Source organism: Natator depressus, chromosome 2, assembly GCF_965152275.1.
Source record: "Natator depressus isolate rNatDep1 chromosome 2, rNatDep2.hap1, whole genome shotgun sequence".
NCBI lineage: Eukaryota > Metazoa > Chordata > Testudines > Cheloniidae > Natator > Natator depressus.
The window spans coordinates 253038276-253050702 of NC_134235.1; the positions used below are offsets into that span (position 1 = coordinate 253038276).

At 46.3% G+C, this 12427-nt stretch overlaps 1 protein-coding gene and 1 long non-coding RNA gene across 4 annotated transcripts in view; one reads left to right on the forward strand and one right to left on the reverse strand.

Moving 5' to 3' along the window:
• The window catches only part of LOC141983342 (uncharacterized), a 127589-nt gene that overhangs the window by 113120 nt on the left and 2042 nt on the right, over positions 1-12427 (forward strand). Inside the window, exon 2 of the long non-coding RNA XR_012638351.1 lies at positions 7995-8051. This is a non-coding gene — a long non-coding RNA (uncharacterized LOC141983342). The remainder of the gene's footprint in view (positions 1-7994; positions 8052-12427) is intronic.
• The window catches only part of CRHR2 (corticotropin releasing hormone receptor 2), a 250887-nt gene that overhangs the window by 3937 nt on the left and 234523 nt on the right, over positions 1-12427 (reverse strand). The gene's annotated exons all lie outside the window — the stretch shown is intronic.

Genomic DNA, 12427 nt, shown 5'->3' on the forward strand with positions numbered 1-12427 from the left:
ATGAATGGGGAGAGACGGGCATCTCAGAATGGGATTCATAAAAGCCAACACACGAGGTGAGGCGCCGCCTCAGCTGGCCAATGGGCGATGCCAAGGGGAGGGATACATGATAAGCCCCATCCCTCCCAGAGATAGGCACCTAAAGCCTGGGCTGCCAGGAGGCACCTCCCTGAGCTTGGGATTCCCAACTGCAAACTCTCTTGGCATTAGGCACCTATGTCATTGTAGCAGGAGGTGATGGTGCCACTGTCCACCTTCTCACTTTCATGCCAGTGGTTACGGTGGGAGACACTTGGGTCAAGCCCCCCCTCCACCTGAGGGGACGCACAGATGTGAGTTGGGGTATGCCACCTCTCAGAGGGGCGCTCTCACCCCTGGGCTACAGGATATCCTGATGTGGGGCTGCCCCAGTCTCTCCTGTTGAAGCGGTTCCACCCTGGATTATTAAAAAAAGTCACTGGAGCAGGAGGACTGGATGCTGGGCCAGCCAGCTCCCAGGGCAGAGCTCTAACCAGGAGCCTATGGAATCGCTCTCTCAAACTCTCCCCGCTTCATCATTTATACAGTGCTGAACATCAGAACACCCCAGGGCCCAGTGGGTAGAGCATACACCAGAGAGGTGACAGATCCCTGTTCAGACCCCTTCTTCTCAGGCAACGGTGGGACTTGAACTGGGGGCTCCCACATGCCAGCTGAGTGCTGTAACCACTGGGCTGAAAGTTTTAAGGTGGATGCCATCATAACCTCTTCCTCTGGCTGTTTTGTGTAAGCTCATCCTCTAGGGCAGGGGTCTCAAACACGTGGCCTGGGTTATTTCCTGCAGCCCGCCAAGCTGCCCGGCTAGCTCCCTGAGTCCCCCCAAACCCCCCGGAGTTATTTCCTGTGGCCCGCCAGGCTCCCCCTCCCCCTCCCCCCAGTGCGCCGCATCCCTACTCCTCTGCCTACCTGCAGGCGCTTCCCGCCACCAAACAGCTGTTTTGTGGCACTTAGTGCTTTCCAGGAGGGAGGGGGAGGAGCGGGGGAGCTGTGTGCTCAGGGGAGGAGGCGGAGAAGAGGTGGGGCAAGGGCAGGGATTTGGGGAAGGGGTTGGAATGGGGGCAGGGAAGGGGTGGGAAGAGGCGGGGCAGGGGCGAGGCCTCATGGAAGGGGTGAAGTGGGGGCGGGGCCGGGGGCAGCGTGCGGGGGAGGGTCAGTGATGCGGCCCTTGGGCCAATGTACTAGTCCTCATGTGGCCCTCGTGGTGATTCAAGTTTGAGATCCCTGCTCTAGGGGCCTGATCCAGGAGGTGAGGTCTGACCACTTTTATGGGCTCAGGTCCCACAGGAGAGTTAGGTGAGGAACATCTGTCTTCCCTCAGTTTGTGCACGGTACTAGGGCTCAGGCATCCAGCTGCCTGGCATGAGGTGGCCATGTGCATGCTCGGAGGTGAAACATAGGCACCTAGGGAACTTTTACTGCAAAAGTCTAGGCGCCACACGAGTTTATTCACCTATGGCATTTGGGGGCAGCCGAGCGGGGGCTTTGTGCATCCCAGTGGAGCCTGTTTCTGGAATTTAGGTACTTAAAGTGGCAGTTAGGTGCCTCAATCCTATTGTGCCTCTAGCCCGATGTGTCTAAAGCCCAAGCACAAAAGTGTAATTCTAAATTTACCTCTCCTCACCATGCTCAGCACTGAAACTCCGGCAAGCGTTCAGCTAAAACTGAACTCTTGTATGGAGCATTTCAGGGGAAAAATAGCTGTGGCGGGAACAGCAGTATGTTAAAAAAAACAACGAATACAGCCCATGGTGAAAGAAAAATACCATCAACCTTTAAAAGTAATCTGCTTGACACGTGAATTGATCTCTTTACGACAGATGCTGTGCCTCTCTATTTAGCATTTTGGGAGTCAATCATCAGCTCCTAGCAACAGCATTAGAATATCAATGACCTGACATTCACAACACTAGCCTATCACAGCACATGGAGGCATAAAGACACAGACACCGGCGTCAATGGTCGAAGCGCACACAAACAACTGGAGAAATAAAAATTACCACCTTTGTCCCTATAAGTGTCAATCACTTGAGATAACAGAGGTTGTCTGTGCTATTAGATCACAGAGTCCAGTTCTCCAGGCTGCAACTGTTTGGTCAAACCATTTGTTGCAAACAATTTATCATGTGATTTGACCCTTTCTACCCTTTGCAAATTGTGAACTGATCCTGCCCTTCCTGAATTTGTTCATTCCTTGGAATTGTTTGTCAAATACTATTTATCAACACATTTGGGCCTATGGGTTATCATGGGTTGTTCTTTGTGAGTATTTCACTATTCAGTTTGTAGAATCTGGGCTGTGGGATTGGTCACAGAAGTCACCTGGTTATGGTTTTGGATTTCTGATTGAATGACCCACCCCAAGCATTCTCAAACCTTTGCATACTGTGGACCACATATTACTGGAGAGACTCCTGTGGACACGTCCATTCCCACTACCAGCCATAGGGACCATCATGGAAGGGAAAGAGAGAGGGATAAAACCTGCAATACTCGTCCTTGACCATAGTAGTCGGCTAATTTCTTGCAGCCATCAAGTAGAAGTGTGTGCTAAGAAAAAAGTGGAAGCAGAAGAGCGTAGCTGCCTTCCAGATCTGTTCTGGGAGGATGTTTCATGTGTCACAGGCAGAATGAAAGAAAACTAGATATGTTTGTACTATCCTTGACATGGTGGGGACCCAACCACTTGGGGCCTCTAGGTGCGAGGGCAAAACCCATAAATAATAATAAAGTAGGAAAAGGGGTGGGAAGGGCCTTGGGTTGAAGACATGAAGCTTGAACATGATCTGGTGGAAAAGAGAGAGCAGATGGATGCATTCAAAGAAGGGGCAGCTTGGTGAGATCAATGGGAAATGATCTTGGATAGAAGGGAGGTGATATGGGTGTTGGGTAGATAAGAAAGGAACAGGCTGCAGTAGTTAAGGTGCAATGACAGCAGTAATGACCACTGTACCCGATTGTATATGATCCCGGACTGTTCAACGTTGCTTTGCTAGTGGCTAGGTGGATACAGCTTCTAGACTCAGAGTGCCTGGTCTACAGGCCACTGAAGTAAATGGAAAGGCTCACACTGATTTCAATGGGCTTTGGCTCTGGCCAAGAGTTATCACAATGTTTCCATAAAAACAAGTCCAAGTGATGAATTCACTAACAAGTTCCATCTGCCTTCTGCATGGAATGAGCTCATGCTATGTTCCAGTTCCCAGCATTGTGCTATGAACTGAGATAACTGAATTTACAACTTGGATTTTTGGTAACAAATGGATTTGGGGGACGACTCCTGGAAAAGCTGGGTGGAAGTTCCATTAAATTCACCCTGTAATCTAGGGGAGAGGACAAAGTGCACAGCATCAAGTCTCTGACTTTTTTCATCGTTCGCTCTGTGCACCAAAGAGGTTCAGAAGAGAATCTGACAGTTATGCAGGAAGATCCTCTAGGTTAGAATCAAAGCTATTAACTTTCAAATAGTGTCTCTTTCATCTCCCCCGGCACGCAACCAGATTGCCACTCCTTTATTTGCACGGACTGCAGCTGCAGCAGTCTGGGTGTTAGGTGGGCTCTTTTTGCCAGTATACTGTCTGTCTGTCTAAGTCCCTCACCATTGTATCTGAGGACCTACAGGAATTAGAAAAACAAGCAGGTCTTTGATTCTGGATTCTTGGTTTATGCTCAAAATTTAAAGTTTGGCTTAAAAAAACCCATTAAAATTATAATTACTTGAAATAGTCCCCTGCAGCATTACAATCTCAAACAAGGCACCATCTGCAGTAAATGAGACTCCCTGTCAACTGACCAGTCACATTCAATTGTTCCAAACCGTGTAAAGGGCAAAAAGTACACTAATTGCACAAACAAGGAAAAGTGCAATTAGATCTGAAACATTCACTAGCTCTTGTCGATGAACAGACACCTCCATGGCTTCCCCGGAATCAGTTGTCCTGGGGGCTACCCAAGTCTTCTGTTCGGTAGTGCAGATCACTGCTGTTATGATGAAAGACAGTCTCACATGTCATCAAAGCCAATGGGTGTGCCAAGCATACTGATTCAGGCTCAACAGCGGGAGCAATTAAGTCTGTTCATGTAGTAAAGATATATTGCTGCAAACAATGGAGGACTACTGCCCAAGGCAATAGGCCACATGACAGGTCAGAGCTAAGAGGACTGTGGGGCTTCCTTGGTTACAAAAGTTTAAACCAAGAACAGACCTGACTCATATTATTGATTTTTCACCTTATGGAAACAACTCTACAGGGTTAACGACTCAAGCCAGTGGGGCAACCTTATCGACAGATAACTGGGGCAGCCAGTTTATTCCAAACATCATCTCTATTTAAAGGAGCCCCCAGTTAGATATTGCCATTGGTTAATAGCTCCACATAGACAATATATGTTGTAAGAGAAGTAATGAAATTTAATAAAAGTCAAAGCTCCTACATGAATTGATGCAGTTGATTATTTAATCTTATGAAAAGCAGCTCACATGGCCATTTTTTCATATCTGCAGATGGTGTGACCCAAGAATTTTATGTCACATAATTCTTTCCTTTTTTTCTAATATTTTTTTTCCAGTTCATCATATTACAATTAATCATTTTTCAGGAAAGTAGCCTTTTGGCACCAATTTAGCAAATCCCGGTAATGAATGGATGGGTGTTTGCCACTAATCAGACTGGACCTCTGGGGTTTATTTTCTAAGACAACTGCAGCAATGTATCTCTATGCATGAAAATCTCCATGAAGACAGTGTGGGTTTTGCATAGTTTTAAGGACACACAGCACACAGTGCAGACATCAGGACAAACCCAGCGCCCCCGCAACTGCAGCATGGAATGTCTAGCAGACAGCAGGACCGGCCCACGTCCACAAATGGGGGCCAAAAGCACAGGGAGGCTACTCCTGGCACCAGCACCTCCTTTGGGCCACAAAGCTCCTTCCGCCCTAGTACAGTTTGGAGCCACAGGGTCAAGGGTTGGGTCTCCACTAGTCACAACATCCCTGTCTAGGGGAGAGGCAGGATCTAGGGTATGTCTACACAGCAAATGAAGTTGTGATTGCAGCGCAGGTAGCTACACTTGTGTTAGCTTTAATCTAGCTAGCGCGAGTAACAGAAGTAGAGAATATGTAGTGGCATGGACCCTGAGTATGTATCCAGGGTCCCCAGCGGGCTTCTACTAGGACAGATAAGATGGGGTAGTGTGGGCTCACTACCACTGTTCCCCACACGAGCTAGATTTAAAGTTGGCATGGGTGTTCTTACTCACGCTGCAGTCATGCCTTCATTTGAAGGAGAGGTTACTGCAGCCCTGAGGCTGTGCGGCTACTCTGGGGCCTGAAAGGGAAGATTTTGTCGCTCGCATGACCTTGCTCTAAAGGGTAATCTCCAGTAGTAGTTCTTATATTCTCTTTGTAGGCCACCAGCCATCGAGCAGTGAAACCAGTACTAGATACACAATTAAACCTTCACCCACAGAGTCACATTCATTCAGTGGTTCTGAGGCACTCCCAATACATGTCCCTCAGGTTCAGAATGAATATGTTTTGATAGATGGCCAGGTGGATGACTAACTAGATGGTGATTCATAGCTGGCTGCTATAATGAACAGGCTTCCAAGCTGATACATTCACTATAGGCTACTTTTAGCATAATTGAGTGTGTGGAGACAGATAGTGCCTGGGCCAAAAGGGGAAGATACTCTGAATCCAAAAATTGGACAAATTTATCCTTGCATTGTACCTAATTCCAAGGCCAATGAGATTAACCATTCCAACCCTCCCTGATTACCCTTCTTTGCTAACTCACCTGTTATCTATCTGTCTAATGATGTAATTTCTTAATCTGGTGCTATCAATTTATTAAGCCATCTATTCTATGGCACTCTATTGTACCATCACTACTTTATGAGGATGGAGTTGTTATTCTCCCAGGAAAGCTGGTGACACCCCTCCAAAGGGTTCCAGAATTTGCGGGATTGCGTTTCTCAATCGTTCCGACGACTCCTCTGATGGCTTTCTGAGATATTATAAAACCCTTAAACACAAGCAAACATGTACTTGCATCTACAAGAGACATTATCCTTCCCCCTCACCATCTTAGCAGGTCCTCTTGTCTCCATCATGCAGCTGATGAGGCAGCCAGGTCAGAGGCCAGTCCCACTGGTGGAAAACTCATTTGGAGTCTGATCAATAGTTGCCCGGAGAGATTTTTCTCTTCCTGTGCTGTGGATGTGGGGGAGTCAAAGATATTATCTTCTCCTCTACCATCACATCCATGAGGTCTAGGTGAGCGGAACGGATCAGAGTAGGGGGCAGGCTGATACATTCAGAATGTGAAACAGGGCAGAGTTTCTCTCTCTTCTGATGTTTTCAACTTTCATTTGGGAGGAGATCGACTGTATTCGAGGTGGTCAGGCTGACACCGTGTAGACAATGTTGGAGAAGAAGAGGGCAAAAGCTCAGTCTTCTTTTAGTAGGGTTTTATCTAGCCTCACTTAACGAGGCAGAAAATATTCTGGGAATTCAGTGTCTAATTGCTTGTGAAGGGACCCACATACCTCAAGGCTGAAAAAAGAACTCCAGGAAGGCACTGGGGACAATGTTTTGAAAGTCAACAGAATTTAGGCTTGTAAGTCACTGAAGTGCTTTTGACAGTTTTGTCCTGGGTTCTTTGTGGATTTCCCTTCTTGCTTCCTTTTGAGGAGGCAAGACATCAGCTGCCTTTAACTAGCAGTACTTAGATAACCATACAAGAAAATACATAGACAGCATCGTTTAACTTTGACAGTCTCACCAAGTATTGTCTGGGTTTCAGAACTCCCTTTTTTAGGGAAGATCATGGAGACAATAGTTATGAGACTGTTCTGGTTGCATCTGGAGTCTATGAAGCTCCTGGATCCTTACTAGCTAGATTTGAGACCAGGCTATGACTTGGAGAGGAGTATGACATTTTTGTCTGATGATCCATTTGTAGAAGATGGATGCCAGAAAAAGCATCCACACTGATATTATCAGATCTATCAGCAGCCCTTGAAACCAGTTACTGGGAGTAGTTTAGCCCACTTGCTTACAGTTCCTCATTGAGGGGGTGTGTGTGGTGTCCCCTCTGGCAGAGCCTAGAGGGCGGTATTGGGTATATTATTTTCTTCCCCAAGGACTCTCAAATGTGGGATACAGCAGGATTCAATCTTGTCACCTCTCCCATTCACTGTGTAAGCAAGGCCTCCAGGAGATTACAAACACCTGTCAGGGATAGTCTAGATAATAGAAAAGGAGTACTTGTGGCACCTTAGAGACTAACACATTTATTTGAGCATAAGCTTTTGTGAAGCTCACGATGTAGCTCACGAAAGCTTATGCTCAAAATAAATTGGTTAGTCGCTAAGGTGCCACAAGTCCTCCTTTTCTTTTTGCGAATACAGACAAACACGGCTGCTACTCTGACACCTGTCTAGATAACAGGTAGTTCTGCCTCAGTGCAGCAGACTGGACTATATGACCTATCAAGGTCCCTTCCAGGCCTACATTTCTGTGCTTCACCTGCCCTAGGTGTAATGCCATCCCTTCCTATCTACCCAGCCAAGTCTTCATACCACTCTTCTCACCATGGTTTCTGGTATACCTTTTCTAGTGTGGTTTACTGTCTCAAGGCCTAATCGAATCCTTGGGTACCTAGGTATGGCATATAGAAAGTAGTGTCCTTTTCCCTTTGCAGGTAGCCAGGAAATCGACCATCCTTTGGACCCCCCCTGTGCACGGGGCCCGTTGGTGCAGCGTGGCGGTGCCTGTGACTGCACCCCATCAGTGTGCCTTACAGCCCCCTCTGTCTATGGGGCCCATGGGTACAGCGTGATGGCGGCCTGCATGCAGCGTGGTAGCACTTGCACAACGTGGCCCGTAGGGGTGGGCGGGAAGCCTGGGGTGGATTGAAAAGCTGCTTCTCAGTGCATACTCTTCTGTTCCAGGGCACCAACGGATCCCAGCTCTTGGACACAGTGTTTGCCATCCAAGCCTTCCTGGAGGTAATGTTTCCTGTCATGCCAGCCTGCTGGGCTGCCCCCCAAGGGACGTGGGTCTCAGACAGGCACCATCCTGCACTTTCCTCAGTGCCATGGCTCTTGGGGGCCCAGCTCCTACAGTGTATACTCAACAGCAACATTAGAGACAGGCTTCTTCAGCCTCAGGTGTCAAGACCAGACGGAACTGTGACGATCATCGAGTCTGACCCCCTGCATAGCACAGGCCAGAGAATGTTACCCTGAGCTCCCTGCACTGAGCCGGTAACTGGTGGCGCAGCCTGAGTGCAGCTTTTAGAGAGAGACCTGCAGGCTTGCGATCCCAGAGGGCTCCGAATGCATGCTAAGGGCTAGTCCAAAGCCATGATCGGTAACGTCACAGGGGGTCAACAAGCATGTGGACAAGGGGGATCCAGTGGATATAGTCTACTGAGATTTTCAGAAAGCCTTGGACAAGGTCCCTCACCAAAGGCTCTTAAGCAAAGTAAGCAGTCATCAGCTCTCATCTTACGCTGCATCCACCTGAGGATGCTTATTTCAGCAGTGTAATATAGTTGCTCTTCTCTCTCCTTCATTGGCCAGCATTCCAACCCGTACATCATGGCTGGCCTAATTATGATCTTATACACTTTGCTCTTTAGTTTACTTGGCTTATTCTTATTACAGAGAATTCCTATCGACCCATACTATTTATATCAAGAGCTCTCCATGCAGCTCTTAACATCTGCATTTATATTTCCACCGTGACTCAATGCTGAAGCAAGGCATTGAAACTGTTGCAGAGTTTAACGCTCTGTTTCTTGAGGTCTTCCTTTCTGGAAGTTATGTTTTAGTCAAACATCCGTTATTGTGCTCAACACTGGGGTAACTGGGTGAAATTCTATGGTCTGTGTTATACAGGGGGTCAGACTAGATAATCTAATGGTCCTGTCTGATTTTAAAATCTATGCATCTATATATACATACATACACACACTCAATAAGTATAAAATATAGTGGAAGCATGCACCTGCCAGTATGCAGTTTTGCTATACATGAACACCAAAATACATAGGTATAGAGAAGTCAAACACATCCCTGGGAAGTACAAGATGACCACAGCTCCATCAATTAAAAAAATCAGAAATAATAAAGCTCTTTTAATTAAAGCACACTCAAATCTACCCTATAGAAGTGTTGCATGGAGAAGCAGTTTTCTCCAGAACAACCTCCTGCCAATCTGCCTACACATGCAGCAGTGACGTTTTAATTCAACAAACACGTTATATAAAATTAAATGTGCTGTTGTGACCTGTCAGTCAATTTAGAAGAGTCTTTCTGGAACATCCTGATCCATATTGTGATTGACAAATATAAAAGTTTGCAATCAAGGTTTATTGTTGCTAAGTGGTTTGTAACATAAGTGCAGGCATCTGTGCATGCTGTGTCATTTTTCCTACACTCGCGGCTTCTCAAAGGATGCATCAGACCTGCCTATCAGATTAAAAAACTAATTTAAACCCACAGGGCTGAATCCAATTCCCAGATATGCAAGTACTGTTTGCATTGAAGTCTGCAGGTAGAATTCAGCTCCATGCACCACTTAACATCCTCCTGAAGTGCTGTTTTCAGGATTTAAGTGGTATTTAGGCCTTGTGCCAGGGGTGAATTTGCACCTACATATTTGAGAGCAGCCTGCTAATTGAGGTTTGAAATAGCAGGCTTGAAATCCCACAAAAATGGGTTGTTTTAGGGGCCCCATCCCTGTGCCACCTGATTTCAGTCAGGTTTGAAATATCACAGGGTCATCTTTTCTCATGCTCTTTCCATCCCAGGGGAGGCCAGGATATGCAAAAAGCAACACAACTACGTGTTAAAAATACATTACCCAAATACTTATGAACCACAACAGAACTTTGGATTCAGTTGGTCTAGTATTTTGGGTACACGTTTGGGTGAGGGCTTGTTTTGTTTGAACTGCTTTAGCCATCCCTAGCGCCGATGCATAGACATTTAACAATCCAGCTTAGTCGCAATCTGTGTCAAGGCCATGGCAAAATGAAGTTCTTACAAATTGTAACCAGGGGAGAAAGGAAGAGGAGAGGCCCAGTGGGTGAGGCGTGGCGGGGCATGTGTCTGGGGCTGAAGAGACTAAGGTTCAATTCCCAGTGCTGTCATAGACTCCTTGTGAGATCTTGGGAAAGTCACTTAGATCCTTTCTTTGGCCCAGATCTTCCAAGGTACTTAGGTGCCTAAATCCCACCGAAATGCATATGTGTGCCTCTATACCTTGAGGGCAGGAGCTCTTCCCTATCTGCCGGGGCCTTGTGGGGATAAGTACATTAAAGATTGTGAGATGCTTGGGTACTACAGTAAAGGGGCCCAGATGAATAGATAAGATAATTAGCCATATTTGGCCCATTTCTTACTCTCAGATACATGGGGCCAGATCCCTATTAATGGGGCTATGCTAATTTACACCAGCGGGGGGATCTGACCCATGGACTCAATTCTCAGTGTAGCCAATGAAACTACACCTGCCACAACTGGCCCTACGTTTGTCGGTGCAATGGTAGTTCTGTTCTTGGGGCACTGTCCCACTCTAAAACATGAGGAAATGGAGAAGTAAAAATAGACTTCCTTCATCTAATTCTAGGCCCTATTGACAGATAGTAATTTAATAGCCTAGCTCTTCCATATGAAGGATCTATATACACTACTGCCTACCCTAAGGACTGACAAATCATGAGTCAACCCACCCCCTCCGCAAACCATGAGTTTTTAGAAAAATAATGAAGTTGGGGTTCTTTTTATAGGCCTTCTGCTCTCTGAGCCGTTAGGCTATGCTTTTTCACATTTTCAAGTTTTTCTCCACAACCACAAGGGCTGGAAACTTTTTTTTAAAAGAAAGCTGCTATTCTTATGTATTCCCATGACTCCAGTAGCTGGGGCTTTAAGAAAAGCACCAAATATTGCATGAATTAGCAACACAGCATATGAAGCAGCTGCTGTAGTGCCCTGGCTGGTGTAGTGAACATTCCTCTATGGAGGAATACAGCAGCAGTATGATGGTGGCAGAAGATGACTTGAAAGGGACCAGGGAAAAAGTTATCTTCCTAGTGACATGGGTTAGCTGCTGACCCCGCCCCCCCAACATGAGCAGAGGGGGCCAAAAGAGTGTTGAGAACGGGGTGGGGGAGGATGGAAAGGGGAAGCAGTGGCTGTGTGTCAAGCTCCCCCCCTCTTCCACCCCTTCTGTGCAAACATCTGGGGGATGTGGCATGTCAGGAGGAAGGCGGAGTTAGGAAGCTTTCTCAAGAAGGAAGTGGTAATAAAGACAGGTCCTATCTGTGATGCTCTTAGTTACTGCCCAGGAGTCACTAAACTCTAAGACGTAAGGACATAGTTGCTTAACCCAACTGTAACTACAAGATTTTAGCCTGCCTGGCGAAGGCTGTTATCCAGGCCTTAGGCTAGAGATGATTTCTTGCCACTTGCCTTTGCTTTTGTAACTTACAACAGAACTTGCTTTTCTTAAGAGGCTTTTGGATTCTGGCTGTTATTTGGGCAACCCTGGCAGGCTCTTCTTGGAGGCAAGGGAAATTCATTTCTGGCCTCTGGTCAGAGGCAGAAGGGGGGCACAAGGTACTAAATCACTCAGTCCCAGAGAGCTCCTAAAAGTAGGGTGACCGCCTAGCAACTGTGAAAAAACAGGACGGGGGTGGGGAGTAATAGGCACCTACATAAGAAAAAATCCCAAAAAATGGGACTGTCCCTATAAAAACTGGACATCTGGTCACCCTTCCTAAGAAACAACCTGTAATGAGCAAGGTGCACAGGAAAACCTCATTGCCTGAAGAAGTGGCCATATGGATCACCACAAGCTGCACTGTACTGGAGTCCATTTTATTTTCCATAAGGATTTACAGTTGGTCCACTTGTTATTCTTATAGTTTGTGGTAGAGTAGTGCCACAGTGTGAGGTGCTGTACAGACACAGAGTAAGAGACAGTCCCTACCCCAAAAGGCTGATGGTTTAAATCGACAAGACAGACAGGGAGAGAGAAAGGAAGTATCCATTATTAGTATCCATAGTTCCCCAACATTATGCCGTTTAAGTTTAACATACATTAATATAGCAAAATGAACAGAAGGCTGAATTGAAATGTCATTTTAACTGGCTTTTTAAAATTAAATTTGAACAAAGAATGAGTCTGGAGAGAAGAGATGAGCAAAAATAAGCATCACTTAAACTTCCTTTTCTAGCAAACTTTTGCTAAACTACCCACAGGATTATCTGGGCAGATGATTGCCACAAAGCATAGAAAGGCTCAGCTCTGAGAAACAAAGACCCCAATCTACCTTTGATGATGCTAGTGTAAATCTGCAGTAATTTTATTACAG